General features: G+C 37.3%; 1 protein-coding gene across 13 annotated transcripts in view; it reads right to left on the bottom strand.

The window, feature by feature from the left end:
* LOC131688048 (sodium-dependent nutrient amino acid transporter 1-like) overlaps positions 1-18,752 on the bottom strand; it is a 68,697-nt gene extending 49,945 nt beyond the window's left edge. For 2 of the 13 annotated variants that reach the window (XM_058972176.1, XM_058972178.1), the window contains exon 1: positions 17,686-18,422. The gene's annotated coding sequence lies outside the window, so the exon portion shown is untranslated. Of the gene's footprint in view, positions 1-17,131; positions 17,152-17,378; positions 17,661-17,685; positions 18,423-18,480; positions 18,501-18,716 lie in introns of those variants that run through there. The other 11 variants (XM_058972190.1, XM_058972191.1, XM_058972179.1 and 8 more) reach the window with 11 other exon arrangements.
* Positions 18,753-19,165: the final 413 nt, after the last annotated feature.

Raw genomic sequence — 19,165 nt, 5'->3', positions numbered from 1 at the left:
AATTAAGTAAACCGTGTTGAAGGTAGTTTCCATTTAACCACGGCAAAAATTACAACTCATTGATAGGTTTTACATTTCTTATAAAAGAAATGTATAGAATTCGCTCAAACTTTCAAGATTTTTTCCGAGGCCCGGAGGGCCGAGTCTTATATACCAATCGACTCAGCTCGACGATTTGGGACAATGTCTGTGTGTGTGTGTGTGTGTGTCTGTGTGTGTGTGTGTATGTAACGGACAAATTCTCATTCGTGTTTCTCAGCAATGGCTGAACCGATCTTATCCAAACCAATTTTGAATGAAAGAACTAAAAAACAGTATGAACGCTATTAATTTGTTTTTGATTCTAATGTTTAGTTTCCAAGATATAAATGTTTGAATGCGTAAAAAAGGCGTTTTTTGCAGTTTTTCTAAATTATCTGCCGAAATTGACAATATAGATTAACAATTTATATGTTTTTAGACAGCTTTAACGAATACCTTTCGAACAAGCTATAGATTTTTGAAATCGGACTATTATCAAAAGAGATATTTAATATTAAATGCGGACGAAAGATTTTTATCATTTCCCATTGCCAGAAATATGACCAAAAACATGTAATCTATTATTAACGCCAAAACGGCTTATTTTAGGTCAATAATATCTTCGGAGAATTTAATGGAGGCAATATGCCCTTTCTTTTGGTATTGTGCTTTTGCTGATTAATCCTCCTATGAGTGAGATATTTTCACAAATTTTCGTGGAAGTGATTATATCGAAATGGTACCTTCAGCAAATTTATAGCTCTTACTTTTGCGAATAACTTTACTGAAGACTTCAAATATCTATTTTGAATACTTTAAAAGTTATGGCTTATTGTTTGGGGATTACTCTTTGTCGCCTATTTATTGTTCAATATAGTAATAATCCATTGAAATAAGCCAAACATTATTTCGATAAAACGAATTTCGTGTTTCATTTTTCTATCTACAACCGCTAGAAATAATCACCGAATACTTCCAAGTTGTCTGGAAGGAACTTGATAACTTATCAGTGCAAAAATGTTCATTTGTGCTAAACTTCTGACTGCAATTTTTCTAACTTATGACCATCGGATCGATCTGAAACATATCGGAAAATGAAAAGCGAAGTAAATAACTCCAAGCAACGGCGTAGCCAAGAGAAGGTTTTGGGGTTTTACACCATACAACCCCACCCCCCCCCCCACCCAAAAAAAAATTGGATTGAAGTTGAAAATTGATTGATGCAGACTGATTTAATTCAATATTACAATAACAATTATCTGATCCGTAGATTGATAACCTGTTGTTGTAAACATCATGAGGACTTTTGATAAATTGTCGGAATGGGGTCCTGATATGTAACTGATATATTGGTCTTGATTTCACAGTTGTCTAATAGTCCTGCCTGAAAACATTCTAATAGAAAATTCCAGAGTTCTGTAATCAATCATAATTATCAGATTTATTTTCAAATTGAGCTCGTTTTTGTAGAGATGTACTGTAATAAGGGTCTTTATTTAATAGGATGCGAAGTTAAAATTGATTTAATGTCTATGAAACATAGAACTGCTCACCAAAAAAATGCATAATTTTCAACATTTGCTAAAAATGTTTTTGCCTTTCTCATTCACTCTAAAATTCGTCAATCTAATCCCGAACCAGAGGGCCGAGTGTCATATGCCAATCGACTGAGATCGTCGAGATCGGAAAATGTCTGTGTGTGTATGTATGTGTGTGTATGTATGTGGAAAAAATGTGACCTCTGTTTCTCAGAGATGGCTGGACCGATTTGCACAAACTTAGTCTCAAATGAAAGGTACAACCTTCCCATGCTATTGAATTTTTTATTGATTGGACTTCCGGTTCCGGAGTTACGAGTTGAAGAGTGCAACCACACAGCAAATTCCCATATAAACTGAAATGAAAAAAATTCAGAATCAAATTTGTATTTTTGATGCCAAATGACTTTAAAATGCATGAAACATTGAGATGTTTGACAAAAATTGACTTTTTTGGACTTTGGTACATTTTTGCCTTTCTCATATAGAAAGGTTATGCAATCACTCTAAAAATCGTCAATCATACCGGCCCGGAGGGAGTATGCAGTGAGGGGTTGCTACTTTAAAATTACAACTAGTTTAAAATTTCTTAACAAGTTGAAAATTTTCGGCAGGACCTGGACCTCCCGGATCTTTCTCCATGATCCGCCGCTGGTTTCAAGCGATGTTTCAGTATCACATGGTATCTCAAGATCGTGGCTGTCGATCCATTGTATGTATGTGCAAATCGTACTGAACATGAAATATTCATTTCCACCATTGTATTGAACATAACCAGCCATGTAATCGTAGTCTGGACAAATGAGACAAGCACAATTGCACCACTAGGTGGATTAAAACAGGTTTTTATTTTGGGAATGCGTCGAGTTGAGACGAAAACGTAATATGATTAATAACGAGGATAACACTTTCCGAATGTAGAGAGAAATTTATGAAAAATGACGATTTCCATTCGACTCTAGCAGGTCCTGATCGATTTTGATGGGAATTTGATTTTTGTTGTATGACCAATTATATGTATAGGTCAAAAACAGTAATTTAAGGTCAAGATAACATCATTTTGAAACCGCCAATTTCGGAGGTTTAGTATCTTCGGTGATCTACAAGTATCTACAAACGTTAAACAGCGCATCATTTGATAAAATTATTTTGACGGTATATCGTCCAAGAAGTATTTATGGTGAATTTTCTCAGGTCTCAACAAATTCGCTAAAGACACGAACTCTGTTACTATTCTCTGAAAAATTAATTCTGCATAATTTTAAAACTTTAAAAATTACGGTTTCGGACTTATGCCGTTTGGACAGAATGATCGATTATCACCAAACTCCAACTAAACCGAATTTCTGGCTACGCCGCTGACTTCAAGTAAGTAGAAACAAAGTCGTTCTACACTCGTTCACAAGAAACTTCTTCGAATGCTGAATATCTATTATAATACATTGAAACCCCGATTTTATCATCCAAATATGAACATATGTTTGATGGGCTCTAGCAGACGAATTAGACTGAATTCGAGTAAATTCTTTCTTGAGCATGTTTTCCTTATCATGAAGATGGAAATATGCAAAAATAAAAAGTTCATCATAATCAGAAATAATTATCAGACTACATCAAGGGACGGGAAGAATATTTTAACAGTTTCAGTTTATTATAAAGAAAAAAATTGCCCGATTTAGTCAATGTCCCCATTTTTTCAGCCTAAAATACACCATGAGGTTGATAAAAATGGGTCTTTATTGCATTTCATTTTCGGGGATTTTTTTATTGCATCGAACTACAACAATTTTTAGGTAGCTTTCAAGGGGTTATTTTATAGATTTCTTCCAAAATTTGGCGAACCTATTCCAATTCGTATACCAATTAATTGGTATACTTAAGGGTTTATATGTTGCAGATAGAGAAAATACTGAAATTTTCAGCTTTTTTCATACACAATATTACGAAAGCTTATTAAACAATTTTTCCTAATATGTTTGTGAAAATTATAAACTATTTGAAATTTTTTAATAGTTTTATTTTTTATTTAACCGTGGTTTTTTAATAAATAGTGACCATCGCTTCACAACGTAGTCTATTTTTCATGGCTTGCGGTGAGCAAGATCTCTCGAATTGCTGAACTGAAAATTATGGAATAGAAATTGATTTTTAGTATTCTTTACAGATTTAACTCGCCGCGCAGATGGCTCTGAATTAGATCCGCTGGTGCCCTAAGACGATTTCGCTAGATTTTCAGAGCACTGTGCACCCAGTGCATTAACGCAAGTGACGGAAGGTTATCGAAAAGATTCGTGAAAATGAAAATTCCAGTAATGATGATGATTTTCCCAAACGATTCGTTTTCGAGAGGTTTTTATTTGTTCTTTGGCATTAGGATTAGCGATAATAATTCAAATCAAGGATACTACTGGGAAGTCACCTTTAGAAAAAGTCGATGTCGAAGTAAAATTTGAAACTATGCACGCATGCACTTCAGAGATAGCGTGATATCAGAAGCTGCGATTTCATTTCAACGCTTTTTTGTGAAAAGGGCGATAATTACAAATGTAAACATAAGGCTTTTTTCATACATGCGAATAAGGGATTTGAAACGCAACAAATTAACCTAAAAATTTTGATTCTACGATATTGCTTTCTTAAACTACAGCAAAAAATACAACGGGCGAAACTGTATTTTTGTTTGTTTATTTAAAGTTTCGCCCTCCACGCTCCATGCAAACAAACAGGGCGATACTTTTTTTGCTAGCAGTTTAGAGGCGAAACTGTTATTTTCCTTTTTTTGGATTATCAAGCTGATACCAGCTGTAAATAGTAACAATGATCGCTATTGAAAAAACCCGGACGAAATCGGCGGTGTAAAACGGTAGTTATTGTAAAAAAACGTGAGGGCGATACTTCAATGCTGATAGGTGGGACCGAAAAAGTAAACAATCGCCAAAGGGGCGATACTATCATTTTGTCAATTTCAATAGCAAAAACAAATTTTAATTTAATAATTTTAAATACTTTATGAAGTTTTGGGTTTCGATCACTGAATCATGCAATCTAGGATGTAAAAAACACAATAGTTCTTAAATAGGAAATAAAACCAAGTCTGGAAATATTCACTGTTGATTTTCTTTGAATGGTATCACTGCTAGTATCGCCCTTTTCAAGAAAAAGCGTTGATTTCTTAGTTCGCAGTCGCATTGGAAATTTGAGTAAAATATAAACTTCAAATCGATTCAAAAAAAAATTCGATTTTTTTGGCTCAGTACAATATATAACCCCTTTAGGAAAATTCAGTTTTCCCACCACAATTTAGATATTTTATTAACAGAGCATTAACAAAAATTCGTTGGTATGTCTATTTTATGGGCCATTTTTTCGCTTTCCCATTGATTTGGTTTGAGATTTCTAGCACTGATGTTGTCCTATGCTGATTTGAGCGATTCTCTGAGTCTTGCCACAATCCCATGTAGTATGTGTTATCAAAAACATCGCGAAGCATCAAGTTATAAATGTTCTCAAAAGATATAATATCCGAAGAGTGATAAGAGTTATAAGAAATGTCTCATCACACTGTTAGGTGGATTAAAAGCGTTTTTTATACTCAAATTTAAGTTGAATTTACCTAATTTTGAGTTCACCCCAAACAACTCAAAAGTACCTTCCTCCACGGAAGACCTCGACTGAGTCGAATCTCTCTTTTTGTTTTTGACAACACTAATAAGTGCGAAAGCGACGCACAACTCAAAAGTAAGTTAAAAGAACTTATTCTGCAGGTTGTTTTATTTAACCGTGTACACATTTAGGGTTTGTTGAGAGCGCTACAACTGTTCCATTTCCTCACACTCTGCTTCTTCTAGACGGCATTTCGTCGCTGTTGTGCTATCTTATGACAAACGCCATTTTGGGGTAAACTGAGTTAGATATGCCACATTACTTGTCAAAAAAATCTCTACAAAGTGGCGTTTTCAGAATTTTGACACTCTGCTTGGTTACTGAGATATAGCGAGAAACGTTCTGAGAAATTTTTAATTTTTTGCTTCAAATGACTGTGTCTGGGGATTGGCTCAAGTTATCTTGATGTATAAGGTGTTTTTATGTGTAAAACTATCTGTGAAACACAATGGCATAATCATTTTCAAAAGAAAAATACGCAAATTGTGAGAAAAATACAGTTTAAGTTTTCAACTGGAAATATAGCATATTTGGCAACACTGTAACCAAAAATAACTATTTTTTTCTAGATTCTCTGACTCATTTCCTTCAAAATGCATCGCACCGGTTGTTTATAAACCAAATGAAGCCAAAGATATGAATAAAAGTTAATAATTGATAATTTTTTTCTTTGGAAAATTTTCCATGCACGATTATGACACGCCATACAAATTTTGTCATCAATACATGCTTATGACACGTGTGAGTGCGACTTTTGTTTACATTTATAGTAAAAACTCACAACATAGTCAACCGATCTTTGTAATATTTGAGAGATTAATACAGAATAGATAGAAGCATTAATTGTCTTCTTTGAATTGTTTGTACCATTTATAGGTTTCAAGATATTCAATCTCAAACTTTAAAAATCGTTTTTCTCGAAATGTGCAAAATGGCGCTTGTCATAGGATAGCACAACAGCGACGATTTCTTCTTCTGGAATAGGCAGGTGTGTTTCTTCCGCTTCTGTCGTTATCGTTCTACATTTAACCGCATACCATGCTGTAGCATCAATGCCCGCACTGCGTCCGTCTCTCCTAAAATCCCTCTACACTCCTCGTCGAACCAGTCGTTCTGTTGACTTCGTTCCACGTACTCGATGACGCTTTCAGCTGTGTTGTTTATGGCTGCTTTGATAATGATCCAGCAGTCCTCAAGAGGGGCCCCATCGAGTGCACCCTCATACGGCAAGGCTGCCTCCAGATTGTATGAGCGTATATTGTGGCGACTTCTAGTTGATTCAGTCGCCCAAGATCTTACCGAGGCGGGCGACGCGTCGGTATCGTACATTGTTAATTGTGGAGAGTTTTGGGCGCAGTTTTAGTATTACCTGGTATTGGTCCGAGTCAGTGTTAGCGTCACGATAGGTTCAGTTGGTGTGCGCTAGACTTCCCAATAGTCGGTCTAAATTCCCCCTCCTGGCCAACCCGCGTGTAGAATGGGTCCTTATCATCATCAGTGCTTCTGGAGTGTGGGCTGTGCACGTTAAGTATGCTAAAGTTGAAGAACCGGCCCTTGATCCTCAACCTGCACATTCTTTCTTTTATCGGCCACCAGTGGTGGCCCACCACCCAATCACGCGCTTCTGCATTTCGCCTATCACGATGTAAGCTGTTCCTAGCTCATGTGTATTGCCGCAACTCTGGTAGATGATGTGATTACCTCTAAATGTTTGCACCATTGATCCTTTGAATTGAGGAGTATGCGGGTTCTTCCAATGAAGTTAAGAGTCATACAGTTCCACGTCCCGAGATTCCAATCGGTAGGCTTTATTCTTTGCCTTGGTCTTCGCCGATTGTGCCGGTTGGTATAATTTCGTTGATTGTTCGTTCTTTACTTTTTTTAAGGCTGGCTTACAAGGCCTAACACAACCCCCTAAATTTCTGGGGGACTATGGTGCATGTATAGCTTTGAGTCTCTCATTAACACTCGGACGATGATCAGCCGCCCCTAACATGGGGAACAGACACTGTAGTGGACCATTCCTAACCCCCCTTCCCTTTCATATGTGTGTACGAGCATAGTTTCCACCGGGGGTTGGTTACCCCATCTCCACTATAGTTTCTCGTACCCCGGCCAGTACCGCGCGGATGTAAGGATAAGAATTGCATGGGCGTAAGCTAAGAATCACGCGTGGGGTCTATTTTATTCATTCAGATACGCAATTCCCAGCCATTTACCAACCTATTGAAGATATACATTTCCCAACTATTTGCGCAGCTTTTGTAAACCTGAGAAACTTGTCATAAGGATTCCTAACCCAGCTCATACTAGAAGTCGAAAAGAGCACCCTGATGTTATTGGCTCAATTTACAAATTTCCCACAAAGTTTGGAGATCACACAGCACGACTCAAAACTTATATGAATGTTTTGTACAATAAGAATGAACAATATGGTTACTCTGGAATAAAAATCAGCATTTTGATTAATGCGGGATACTTTCTGGGACGTTTTACCACGCGGGACAACACTTTGAAATTCAGGATTTCTGATCACTTCCACCCCAAAACGGTTTTTGGGAATAGGTACACGGAGTGTCATCGGGAGTAGCCTTGCTGTGTCTAGCGAATCTCTAACAACATTAACGTACAACAAATGTGAATTTCACAGCTTTGCGTTAAGAACTATATTTTCACAACGGAAACTTCTATGTTGGAAGGCTAGTTAACCTCCGTAGTTTTCAATAACTGTCACGGTCAATATGACTGTTGATAACATAAACAAAAAATACATCTTTTGTTCGGCATATTTTCTCATAATGGGTGGTGATGCAAATGACCACCGCATAAGTTGAGGCAGGAAATCGCCCAACGTTTGCACGAGCTGGTAGAGAACAGGTGTTAGATGTAATTCTCTGCTCTGACGGTACTAAGCATGAGTTGGCAAACTGGTCCGTACCAAACAAGCTAGAACCGTCGATATCTGATCATAAGTACATCGTCTTTGATCACTAGGTATCGTCACATATCGTAATCCCAAATCCACGAACAGGGACCTCTACTAAGAGAGCTTGACAACTAGGTTTCATGGGGTCGTGCATAAAACAAACGCACTCATAGCAAAAGCATACTAAGAGGCTTCGAGTTATGCGTGCTTCTAGGGGAACACCTTGAATGAATTCCGAACTTATTCGACTCAAAAAGTTTAGTTGAAGAGCATGTCCTTCGATCCTTCGAGGGAAATGGTTGGTAAATGTCTCAAGTTTCAACGAGACTAGTAGATCAAATAAGTTACTTTGGAAATCGAAAGACTTTCATATCAGTTCGATTAGAACCGATAATGGTGAATGCTCGCGTAACGAAGATGTAGTACTCAACTGTCTTCTGACACACACTTTCCAGTCTGTATGGAGCCATCACGGATGTTCTTTTCGGGTAGTTGCTCGGTTGAATTGTGACAATCGAATCGATCAAATTGACAACTATAAGTTTAGTCACCGGAAAAGATGGAATCATTCCAGTTCTATTTCAAAAAGTATAAGAATGCTTCAAGCATATTTTGAAAAAGTTCTTACTTGTAGTCTTGCAATAGGATAGATTTCATTAGCGTGGTGCGAAATAATTGTAAAATTCACTCCCAAAGGTGGCCGCGTTACTTATGTAGAGACAGCTTTAGCCCGATCAGTCTGACCTCTTTCTTGTTAAAATCAATGAAACGTTTAATCGACCACTACGTGGGGGATGTTAACTTGGGTGAGCACCCGCTGCATGCAATGCAACATGCATCTCAGCGGGGGAAGTCTACTACCACCCTGCTTCACAATGTTGTCTACGACATTGAAAAAGTTTATTCGCAAAAGCAATCAAGCTTATGCGTTTTTCTTAATATTGAAGGTGCTTTTTTTCGTTCAAATCGATTGTGGAAACAGCACGAGGTCATGATGTACCTTCATATATCACGAACTGGATACACGCAAGGCTTACCAATTGAAATCTGAGCTCATTGTTGAGAAAAGTAGAAACTAGGTGTCGGCGGATGTCCTCAAGGTGGTGTGCTGTCACCAAATTTGGTTGCGCCGATGAGTATCATAAAATGATCACCGGTACTTGTGTTAACGCACTTTTTGATTTAATGCAGCATAGATTCTTCATGTTGGACCATCAGTCAATCCAAATAAAACATCAATGGTGCTTTCGAAACAATGAAGGATTACAACCGGAGCTCGTCTGTTGCAGATCTTTGATTCTGAAATTATTGTTATAGATCCAGTGAAGTACGTTGGGGTAATACTAGACTCAAAGATAAATTGGTCCGCTTGTAAGTCCAATACTGGCATACGGATGCTTTGTTTGATGGCAGAATTGAGACACGATAATCCAATCAAAGTTGATCCATCTTTAGAGGATGGTCTTGATCACGATGACTGATGCGTTATCGACAATACCTACTGCTGCTCTAAAAGCACTCTTGAACATTGTGTTATGTTCAATATATGTTTCTGAAACAAGAAGCACTTTCTTGTGCATAAAGTCTTAAGTTTACTGGGCTTTGGAACAGTAGCTCAGTAGATCGTGTAACTAGCCACACAAGACTGTGGTTCCAAATGGTTACGTGGGATGACTACATACTTGCTCCCAGTGGCTTTACATTAATATGTAGTTTTATTTCTCAAACTTTTAATGTAAGAATCTATCATCGCAAGGAATGGCTGTCTGGCTGGATGGAGCGACAACTTGAAGAATACGCAGTTTATTATACTGACGGTTCTTTGTTGGACGGCCGAGCCAGTGCTGGTGTCTGTTGTCGTGAAATGAGATTAACCCAATCTCACTCGTTTGGTAGATACTGTACCGTATTACACGCAGAAATCTTCGCGATTCCGTGTGGCATACAATTGGCACTTCAACAGGGAATTTGTGTAAAAAGAATCTATTTTTGCTCTGACAATGTGGCTGCCCTGTCAGCACTTAGTTCGGCAGATTCGAGATTGATATTACAAATCGCATGTCGAACTCAAATCGAAGAAGTTAGTATTCCAAATGTATTAGCATTTTTTATGTGAATCTATAGTATTTTTTATCTACATTCTACGGGTACCCGGTCATTCCGGTATTACTGGAAATGAACGGACGGACGAATTGGTTAGAGCTGGCGCTGCGACTGACTTCGTTGGTCTAGAACCAGTTCTATCACTGTCGATAAATTGGATATAGCACAAGCAGTATTCTAGTCACAGCAATGATTACACACTGCAAACTCAATTATCACATGATTACTATTTTGCGTGCTGCGTATTATTCGTGTAATCTTTGTGAATCCGATTAGGGAACTTCAAATCATTTGATATATAACGGATTGCAGTAATGCAATTATGTATCCGGATTTTTGGATCTTCATACACAGATGACCCTATGTTTAGGTAGTTGAAACTCAAGCATATACTGTTGTTCCTAAGCCAGGGCAGAGTATAGAGTTTCCTAAGAAAAAACGGCAGTATTTTCCAGTATCGATGACCGATTGAACTATGGCTTCCAAAAAGTCATGGCAATAGTTTTTAAACCTAAATCGGTTTAAGCCGAACTTGAATGACAGTATCTTTTCGGGGGTGTTATCGTTCTATTACCTCAATTTCCCCTCGGAGGTGTTGGTATATCCACTCATCGAGATATGTTTTTTTATTGCCTTGGGCATGAAGAATATTTTCGTGTTGTCTATGTTCTCTTGTGTCGTTATTTTTCTTATCCCTAACATTAACCACTTCCTCAATCCTTTCCATCATGAAAATGATGAAAATTAGAATCACGGCCAGGCACAAATCATCGATCAATATGGAGAACATGCCATTTGAGTCAGTCGCTACCGATTCCGGATGAGTTGAAATTACAATAGGATTGATTTTTTAATAAAGAGTTTGACCGGTTTCCACATATTCTTATTTTACCAATTTTTTTTATTTTGATTATAGAGGTTTTAGCCTAAGGGTCATTTTCCTCTTTTCGGGTTAGAGAAATCTCTTTTTGGAAAAATCTCTAACTCTATGTTGCGGGGTTGGAGCAGTCAAGTTCGGTAGGCCTTTGAATTCTTTGACTTCTGAAACACTCATTGTTGTAATTTTCGTTGTAAATAAATAGAAAACAGAACATATGATATACGTAAAACAGTTTTTATGGCTTAGGTGCAGCTTGAGACATCTCCCGTATCTGTAAAGTATCTATATAGTATTGAATGCTACCTGCAATATACGTCCTTCGTTAGTTCTTGAAATAGCTATCCAAATCAACTCAAAACACTAACGTATAAAAGTCTAACTATATACAATCTATGACCAAACTAGAAAAAAAAACCCCAGCCTTTTGATTCCAACTAAAGATCATTAATTAGCATTTGATTACGAAAAATCCTCATAACAATATTGCACACATTCTGTAATGATACATGTGCCATTCTGATCGCACTGCCAGCCATCTGCTCCAGCATCCCAGTTGATTTCAAGCCACTTCTCAATACCAATCCTCTCGACAAGATTTGATTGGAAATTCCAATCAAGTTTCTAGACATTGATTCGAACTGGTTTCATGTTGGTAATTTTATTGTTATTAAGGTTCGTTTAATGCATAGATGAATAAATTAGGAAGGTGTAATCATCTCAGTTGAAAAAACAAAAAGACAATGTTCTGATTTCGCATTCACTGATTTTGCTTTGTGCGGTCGTTTCGAGCGAGAGTATAGAGTAACTACATGCATAATTTTAGCAAGTGTTATTTTCGTTCGTAATATTTTCTATTAACTTTTCCTTTTAATGTAGAATACATTTAAGCTTTCAATATAGGGGTCCTGTTTCAAAATATCGGCTGCGGCACCGCGTCAGATTTTGAACGTTAATAACTTTTATCATACTTAACAGAATGATTTGATTTTTAGGCCAATTTGTTGAAAATATGTTCCTCTATGCTGTATTAAAATTTTAAGTATGTATAACATGCACTAATAACAAAAAATTGTGTTTTGAAAAATCTTTCGAAAACGACTCGGAAAAGTGAAAATTTTCAGCCCATCCCGCACAGAGCCGTCAAAATGGTGGACCAACCGAACAATAAAATAATGAAAAGTTTATATATAGGTCCACTACATGTTTGTTTTATGATTATTCGTATTTGGTTGCTTGACGAGAGCAGTTAGTGGGGGAAAGACGGCATACTCCTTTGGTTAGGCCATTAGAAGCCGGACGGAAAGGAAAGGCTCACGCACGGCACGAGAACGAGCGAGAAAGCGATAGTAGTGCATATTAGCGCGATTATATAAATATCTGTCGGTCGGTTTTTCTCATTCGTATTCGTTCAAGTACTAGCAAGCAGCCAGTCCACCGAAGTAAAGCAGTTGGCAATGACGACGGTCCGATAAAGTGCCCCAGCTACTGGTGACTCATCGGAACTGTCGCCCTGCAAGAATTTCGCCCCAACTAAAGGGCAACTAATCTGTAGGCTATCGTTCCAGCGTCTATATAAGAAATACGATGTGTGGAACGAAAGAAAGAGAATTTAAATTATCCTCTCTCGCTCGTTTTCGTGCACTGCTTTTCCATTCCTTTCTGCTGCTAATACCATCATAACTTAAACGAATGTGCATGTTCCCCCACCATCTCATGGCCAGTGTTGCCACAATTGCATGTTGCTATTACACTTTGAATTATTTTATCGATCCTCTCTAGTATTGATAAAATATAGAACGTGCAAAGTACACTAGTCGCATGCTTTTATTCGAACTTTTTGGCAGCCTCCGTTGATTAACTGCATAAATCGATTTGTTTGTGCAGCTCCTTGCTAGTAGCAAACTAAATAGCCTTTATCAGCGCTAACAAATAACACAAAAGAATTTAAATTTGTGAAAATATTTTCCTTCCTTCTTTTCAAATCTGTAACATTCTTTGAAAATATTGTTTGAATGTTGTTATTGAAAAACTGAACATGCAAGTTTGCTAGCACTGGCCACTACATTGAAGGCGATGGAAAGACAGAATATTCGTTTTGGTTATGCTAGTATTGGTAGCCGAACGGAAAGGAAAGGCGCAGGAATGGAACGAAAACGAGCGAGAGAGCGATAGTAGTGCTTTCTCGTGTGTTTATATATGAATATTGGTCAGTCGGTTTTTCTCATCATTCGTATTCGTTCAAGCACTAGCAAGCAGCCAGTCCACCGAAGGAAAGCAGTTGGCAATGGCGATGGACGGAAACAGTGCCCCAGCTACTGGTGACTCATCGGAACTGTCGCCCTGCAAGAATTTCGCCCCAACTAAAGGGCAACTAATCTGTAGGCTATCGTTCCAGCGTCTGGTTCGTGAGATTGTACAGGACTGCAAAGTCGAGCTACGCTTACAAACCTCAGTCGTAATGATGCCCCGAGAAGCCAACGATGCCTACTGGTTCGAGAATGCAAAATAGTGCGCCTGGTTTGTTCGAGAATGCAAAATACTGCACCAAACGCATAACTTTCAGGCCAAATATATTAAACTGGCTCACCGTGTCGCGGGGAGTGCGTCTGAATTATGCTCCCGCAATAAAACAATAAACGGTTCTTTTCAGGACCAATTAATTGTGTTCTAATAAGAGTTAAACTGAAATATCCATTTGAGGTGTTTAACAATTTTCAGCAAGTAGGTTAGAAATACGATATGTGGATAGAAAGAGAATTTAAATTATCCTCGCTCGTTTTCGCGCACTGCTTTTCCATTCCTTTCTGCTGCTAATACATCATAAATTAAACGAATGTGCGTGTTCCCCACCATCCCATGGCCAGTGTTGCCACAATTGCATGTTGCTATTACACTTTGAATTATTTTTTCGATTCTCTCTAGTGTTGATAAAATATAGAACGTGCAAAGTACACTAGTCGCGTGCTTTTATTCGAACTTTTTGGCAGCCTCCTTTGATTAACTGCATAAATCATTAGATTTAAATTAACGTCTCGAAGTGAAGTCACGATGCTCCGGTTATGTCACAGACATTACCCACCCATCTTTTTTTAGTTTAGTAGAGCGAATACGAATTACTATCGCTCTCTCGCTTGCTCGTTTTCGGGCTATGTTCCTTTTCATTCTTTCCTGCTACTAATACTAGCATAATCAAAACGAATGTGCGTCTTCCCACCATCCATTTAGTGAGCAGTGTTGCCAAACGCATTTTCAGTTTTTCATCAATAACATTTCAACAATATTTTCAAAGAATGCTGTAGATTCGAAAAAAAGAAAAATAGTTGGTGATGGAAAAGAATTCCCAATTAGAATTTTTAACCATAATTATAACGAATCATTTGAAAATTTCACATGCAAACGTAATTTCGTTGCATATCATTAGATTTGGATTAACGTCACAAGTGTAGTTACGACACTCCAGTTATGTCGCAGACATTACCCACCCATCTTTTAATGTAGAATATTTAGTCTAGAAATCAGAATGTTCCAATGGTCGTTTCAGGCGACTTCAACATAGATGTTTCAAAACAAGAGAATTTGAAATTTGTTTATTTTATGAATGAATGTTTCAAGCTTCGTTTGATCTCTGATCCATCACAAGCAACTACACTTGCAGGCACATGCATTGATCTTGTATTTGTCAAAAACGTCAATGCAGAAACCCGAAGATATATTTCGTACTTTTCATATCACAGACCAATACTTTTTTTAATTGATCCAGTGGTTTAATTTCAAATGTAAACAACGCTTGAAAAATTATAACCGGTTGACGACCTACACCTACACCAATCATGTCAGAATCACCTCCTGGACAACAGCTAAGCCCGGAAATAGTAAGAAGTCAGAAGCATCCAACGAAAATCGAAGCCAGCGCATCTCCCCACCAAAGCCAACAACGCCAACAAAAACGGTCCTTGTCAGGACCACCATCATTTTTGTAAAGAATAATTTGAAATATTCCTCGCCCAAATCACCTTTTGTCCGAAAATTCCAATGAATATCAACATATTTGAAGAACGTGTTCCTTATGTATTCTACATCTCTCCGGTTATGTCGCAGACATTACCCACCCATCTTTTTCTTCTTAAATAGGACATGTTCAATAAATATTGGAATTTTCCAAATTTTTTGTTGTACTTTTTTCAAACAATTACAAACTTCAAAACTTATTTCAACTTCGATTAAAAGACAGGTTCAAAGCTATTGATCTAAGAAAGCAATTGAAAAATTATTACCGATATAACATATGGTTAACTTAATCAGCATCAGATTATTTTTTTTCCTAATATTATATTTTGTTGGATGTGGGGGAAGGGTTAACCCTTGAACGCTCCCCGTAGTTTCCATCCCCGAATTCAAAAAAACTAATCTACCTAATAGCATTTTCGTTTTTACCTCATGCTACACAGGTGTGGGGCAAAAAAGAGATAGACTGATTACACCCAAGTTTGAATGAGTGTAGCACAGAGTAAGCCGGTGTAGTGCACGGTCAAAAACGAAAATGCCTTAAAATATCTGTCGTATCGCAACAAGAAGGTCGTTTCCGATTCCTTAACCACTTTATTTATTCCGTAAATGACAATAGTGGATGGTTAGAAAATACCTTTAAAAACAAATTAACTAGGAATTAGTGTATATCTTAACAATGGAAGTCTGTCTTTAGTTTAGTTAGTTAATCACGTTTAGTATTCCCCTGTGCTAACTAGTTATCTGCTACGTTTCATGTGGAGGTAGTGCAAAAATTGTTTAGGTTAGGTTCATTTCAATTTCAATCCTTGTTAATTATTACCTGTTACGATAGATATAATTCATAGAGATATAATTCAAACTGTCCTCACACTTCTATTAATTGTACATTTTTTCTTCATTTAGCATGTAAGTTCAAACTGTTTAATCAAATTTCATCTTAGATTTAAGATATAGTATTATTTTTAGTAAGAACTTGCTAATACCCATCGCACGTTGCTGCGATTTTCAACGAAATAGGAGGAAATCACAATGTGCTCCAAAGCGCCATCTGGCGGGCAGATAATCTTCAACTAATAGCACACAAACACGCCCCATACCAAATACCTACTGCGTGCAAATTTTTATGGAGATCGGTTAAACCGTTTGGGAGTCTATAAATCATATACATACAAACTTTGACTTTTATATAGATAGATAGATAGATAGATAGATAGATAGATATAGATATAGATATAGATATAGATATAGATATAGATATAGATATAGATATAGATATAGATATAGATATAGATATAGATATAGATATAGATATAGATATAGATATAGATATAGATATAGATATAGATATAGATATAGATATAGATATAGATATAGATATAGATATAGATATAGATATAGATATAGATATAGATATAGATATAGATATAGATATAGATATAGATATAGATATAGATATAGATATAGATATAGATATAGATATAGATATAGATATAGATATAGATATAGATATAGATATAGATATAGATATAGATATAGATATAGATATAGATATAGATATAGATATAGATATAGATATAGATATAGATATAGATATAGATATAGATATAGATATAGATATAGATATAGATATAGATATAGATATAGATATAGATATAGATATAGATATAGATATAGATATAGATATAGATTTATCATGATTATACAGGTGGTGAAGTGCATTGACTTTGCTCTTTCGAGCGGAAGTGTCATTTGTTTGCACTTTTCCTCGGAAATGCCATTTCAGTTTCCGTACCGTACTGTTAATGGATTATGTCGTGTTGGTATCATGCGGAAGATAGATTTGGTCTACAATGCAAAAAAGGCATGATTCTAATTCAGAATGTGCACGAAACGATGTAATGCATTAATGTTTTGAGTGTGATGTAACATGTGCAACAATTCCCAATGTACTTCCACGTCCAACTAAACAATTTATGAGGATCTTGCAGTTACCGTGGAAACTAACAAAGTCTCGACAGGCATGTTTCCTAATGAGGGTTTTTATATCGCATTCCGCACTTTATCCTAAATGAGACTCTACGTACGAAAAGTGCTAATGCACGTCTACATTGAAGCATCTAGGTACCGCCGTCGTACTCGCGCTTCAAATGCAAATAATTATAAAATGACAATTACACTGTTTGATAAAAGCTGGAAGGGTAATAAACCTATTTTCGCCCTCTTTCTAGTATCACCCTACCTATTTGAAGCAGGAGGGTGTCACTCCTGTCATCCGCTATGGAGATATACCGACTTTGACAGTAGTCAACATATGATGGGCCTAGCTGCATCTAGGCCCACTTCGCCAGTGCAATAGCATTGGGTTGTTTTGATTTTAACAAAGGCAGATGTTGGCTAGGACAAAATGGCTGCCTAGCAGGGGGCTGATTTGAAGCCTTAGAGCAGCGTCTGCCATCTTTGTTCTACTCATTAGCTCAAATGGCAGGGTGATAATTAGGGCACTCGATTCAAATGGGCACCCTAATAGACCAAAAATACCACTTTACCCTACATGTGTAAGTGCCACGAAACTTTTAAATTACGTTGAACAATTTATCCAATTTTCGGTAAACTTTTTTCGCATATCCAGTATTTGTTCTCACTTAACGGATGACTTAATCCCTTTTCATGTTTCTCTTCCCTCCGAAAAAAGCGAAATTAAACTTTGCTGTCTGCGAACCATTCTGTTATCCGGATCCGCACGTGTCTTTTCCGAATCCTGACATCGTCATTCGCATCACATCATCACGTTGTTTTCCGTCACTTTTTTGCACTATTCACTGCACATCTCACATAACCTGCTCATGCATCGCAAAAAAACTCGAGCCGGAACATTCAACAGGATATATCCGTGCACAATTCTGAAGCATCTATCACAACAAAAACATGCAGTTTGAGTGACCTTCCATCGCTTCACATGCGATTCAAACATTCACCGAAGCATTATCTAAATCCACAGACTAGGTCTCGGTAGCGCATTCGAGAAAATAAACAACAGCCACTTCATGCCAATCATAAAAACTCCAACGAAACCGCGTCGGTCGAATGATGTTTTGAAACTAAAACAATCCTGCTCTAGCCAAACGCTTTCATTAAAAGTTTGCTGCAAGCTTTTGTCGACTAGGACGCTGCGATATAAAACAATCACTGCAGCCTGTTTGAATGCGGAAAGGTGGCGGCGGCGGCGGCGATGTGACAGGGCACAAAAACATATGCTCCGCATGGGGCTCAACCTCCAATCGTGTAACGTGACATTTGAAATAATACTATGAGCAGCGTCCCTTTCGTATTTGAAACTTTACCAACACTATTTGATTATTACGCACAAAAAAAACGCTGTAGCTTGTTAACCACCCCCAATAATAATTTTACGATATGTGGTGCAAGAGAAATATATAAGGTTGTATAGTTTATATGTAATTACAACCTCTCTGCATCATCAACACAGACAACCGCACATACAGATGCAGAAACTGCAGATGTGATGTACCTTGCCGTTTAATAACTTCTCATCATTCTCAATCGTATGTACACTTACAATCACAATTCATGTAGAACAGAATCCAATTTATGACTCGTCAGGGTAACAATTGAAGACTGCAAGAAAAAAAAATACTATCATTTGATTATACACTCCGTAGCAGTGATGTCCCTATCCTCTGTGCAGTAAAGAGAAATTGAAATTGCTCCCCACACTCTGGCAAGCAAAACGAGAGCGCTTCTCTTTCGTTCATATCTCGACAAACATATGATTACGGCCTAAAAGCCAACTGTCAAAATTCACTTTGAATGAAAATTCCGGACAAACCGTTACACGCCAATCACAGATGTTGGTAGTAAATGAAAGAGAAAAGTTTTCTCTTTCATAAACTGTTGTGAACTGCTTTCGACTAGTAACAGTTTGACTGAAATTTCCATTCAAAGTGGATTTTGACAGTTGGCTTTTAGGCCGTAATCATATGTTTGTCGAGATATACACCACCGTAT

Source organism: Topomyia yanbarensis, chromosome 3 (assembly GCF_030247195.1).
Source record: "Topomyia yanbarensis strain Yona2022 chromosome 3, ASM3024719v1, whole genome shotgun sequence".
NCBI classification, from domain to species: domain Eukaryota; kingdom Metazoa; phylum Arthropoda; class Insecta; order Diptera; family Culicidae; genus Topomyia; species Topomyia yanbarensis.
Note: the sequence above shows the minus strand (reverse complement) of the source record. Positions and strands in the feature narration are given on the sequence as shown.